The following is a 2,998-nucleotide window of genomic DNA, read 5'->3' on the forward strand; positions in this document are numbered from 1 at the left end:
GATGTTGAACAGCGTGGGCCCGAGGACCGAGCCCTGGGGGACCCCACTGCCCACATCCCTCCAGGTCCACCACCACTCTCTGGGTGCGGCCCTCCAGCCAGTTGGCGACCCATCTGACTGTGTAGGCATCGACACCACAACCCCCTAATTTTTTAATGAGAATGGGGTGAGAAACAGTGTTGAAGGCCTTCCTAAAGTCCAGAAAGACTACATCCACCGTGACACCTGCATCTAAAGATTTGTTGACCTGGTTGTAGAAGGCCACCAGGTTGGTCTGACAGGACCTGCCTTGAATGAACCCGTGTTGGTTGCCCCTAAGCATAATCTCCCCCGCTGATCCCTCGCAGATGTGCTCCTGGATAACTTTCTCAAAGAGCTTCCCCAGGACCGAGGTAAGACTAACGGGCCTATAGTTCCCCGGGTCCTCCTTCCTCCCTTTTCTGAAGATGGGAACCACATTGGCCCTCTTCCAGTCCTCTGGCACCACACCAGAGCCCCACGAGTGCTTGTACAGCTGTGCCAGGGGTCCCGCAATGACCTCAGCTAATTCCCTCAGCACTCGGGGGTGGAGATTGTCTGTGGGGTGGAGACCATCAAGTGTGATGCAGGCCGGTGGGTCAGTCCTTGCCAGGGCAGAACAGGAGCTGGCAGCCGCCTGGGGCTGAGGCAGTGTCCCCCCAAGGAGATCAGTGTCCATCCTGGAGATGCACCCAGGTCATGACAGCTCCCAGGCCAGAGAACATCCCTGGCTGTGTGAGATTGGGAGCGACGCCTGTTTGGTGGTAGCATGGTTCAAACACCCGGTGTCGGCCTCTGGATGACGTTTTCCCCAGCTGTCTGAGGGGGGTGTATGGGGTGGGACAAGCCCTCCCTCCCACATTCCCACAGGCCCTCCTCCTAGTTTCATAGTTTCTAGGGTGGGAAGGGGCCTGAGCAGATCATCTAGTCCGACCCCCTGCCATGGCAGGAAAGAGTCCTGGGGTCAAACGAGATTGCAGGCAGGAGATCCCCTGAATCTCCTGTGGGGCCTGTAGGTACCCAGCACCTCCCAGCATCGGACCCATGGCAGGCAAGAGCTCAGTGGTCCAGAGGTGGGATCCCACTGGGAACGTGAGCTCTGTCGGACATCCAGGGGGTTGATGGTTGGATGGGTGCTGCGTGCATGGCTGCCTGTGCCAGGCACTCGATGGGCTGTATAGAGCTGGGGGAGTTCCTCTGAGCCTAGACCGTGCCGAGCCATTATGAGACTGCACCTACCCCAGCCGCTTGGGAATAAGCCTCTCCCAACCTCTTACTCCCACTTGGAGGAGGCCCTCTGGGGTCCACCAGATGCTGATCAACAGCTCCCCTTGGCTTCGGCAGCTTGGCACGCGGCAGGATTGCAGCCCTCTGTTTGCAGCCACATTTGAAGAGAGAGGCATGCCGCACATCTGTCCGCGCCCGGGATCTTGCTGGCTGCCACTAGCGCGTCTCGCTTCTCCGAGCAGGCCCCCCTCTCCCTCGCGCACAGCTCCTCTCGCCAAGCCCGAAGCATCTGTGCGCAGTTCCGTTTCCGAGCCCCGGCAAGCCGATGGGGCGCCCTCGAAGGGCTGCGTGCATCGGTGCAGAGGGGCTCCGCAGCACAAACACGGCTTTTATTCCCTGCTGCTGAGAGCCGCCAGGCCTGGCCCTCATCCCAGAAAGCAGCGCTCTGTGAGAACATAAGCAGCTATTGTCTTAGCCCTGGAGACTTTGTGATCCGAGCTGTGCTGGACTCGCGAGGCAGAGAGATACCACGAGCAAAAGGGGCTGTGGAGAAAGTAGCTCAGAGGATAAGAGCGACTCTGAGTCTCTCCATTATAGAAGCTGCACCAAAAATAATGCGGCTGCTCCTCCCCTGACACTTGATTCACTCTGCTCCCCTCCCGATAGCTACTTAAGAGGACTGCTGCACTCAGCCCATCTCTGCTGAAGAGCGGGGTCTTTGTTCCAGGACCCAGGGGAGGGACTGAACGGAAAGAACTGACATTTTGCAGTCATCTCCTGTTGTGAGCACAGCCCTGCCTGGAGCCTCAGGTTCGTGAGAACATCTGGGCACGATGGTGACAGGCGCTTCAGGAAGGGGAGATAATAATGCTGGAAAAACACACGGGGTGTGTCCATCCTTCCAGCCCACTGGGACTGAAAGTCAGAGGTCCCCTGTGCTGTCAGACTGGCGTGGTTGGTGCAGGGTTGTGAAGAGGGTGATATGCCTGGCATCACAACTGCCCAACCTGAATGACCAGATACCCATTTCCGCTCAGGGTGGCGTCTCATACACACTCCGGGAGCCGCAGCCAGGCGTGTTACTCACCCTGCCACCATCCTTTGGTGACCAGATGGCCCTGTGGGGGATGTCTGTGCGGGTTGCATTTCAGCTCGTGTGCGCCATACCGAAGGGGTCTCTAATGTTGTGCCCCCTCGGCTTGTTCTTCTAGGGGAAACCTCTCAGAGGCTGGGAGCTAGCACTAGATGGTTGGAAACATCTTGGCTGCAAAACCAGACCCCATCAGCCAAAGGGCCCAGGAAGCCAAATCCTGGTTTTGTGCCATTGTGAGCACAGTGCATAGAGCAGTGACACCCGGTCCAGGCAGGCACACGTGGGCAGTCACTGAGCCGGTGTCACCCACATACATCACCCCACAGTGCAACGGTGGCAAACACCCTCCAGTTCACAAGAAATAAATAGGGCAGAGTCCAACAGGGGAGTTACTGCATTATTCACTATTACAAGAAAGATGTACCCAACACAGGTGGTAATAAAAAGACTGGGGGGACATTTTCTCCAGAGAGTCCCAGGGAGCAGGATACATGGAGATCTCAGCACGGCAAGCGCCTGTCTGTCATCACCAGGTTCCCACAAGGCGTTTGGGGGTTGTTCAAGGCCGAGGCTGCACGGGATGAGGAAAGGAAGGAGTGTCATTTACTATTGAAGGCAAGGGCTGAGGGTCCACTTGGGCCGGTGATTGAATCCTAGCAG

The 2,998-nt window shown here is 57.5% G+C and overlaps 1 protein-coding gene across 1 annotated transcript in view; it reads left to right on the forward strand.

Annotated features, from left to right (window-relative positions):
• The window catches only part of AGRN (agrin), a 227,260-nt gene that overhangs the window by 84,331 nt on the left and 139,931 nt on the right, over nt 1–2,998 (forward strand). The window lies entirely within an intron of this gene.

Source organism: Gavialis gangeticus, unplaced genomic scaffold, assembly GCF_001723915.1.
Source record: "Gavialis gangeticus isolate Ggan-Ray unplaced genomic scaffold, GavGan_comp1, whole genome shotgun sequence".
Taxonomy (NCBI): domain Eukaryota; kingdom Metazoa; phylum Chordata; order Crocodylia; family Gavialidae; genus Gavialis; species Gavialis gangeticus.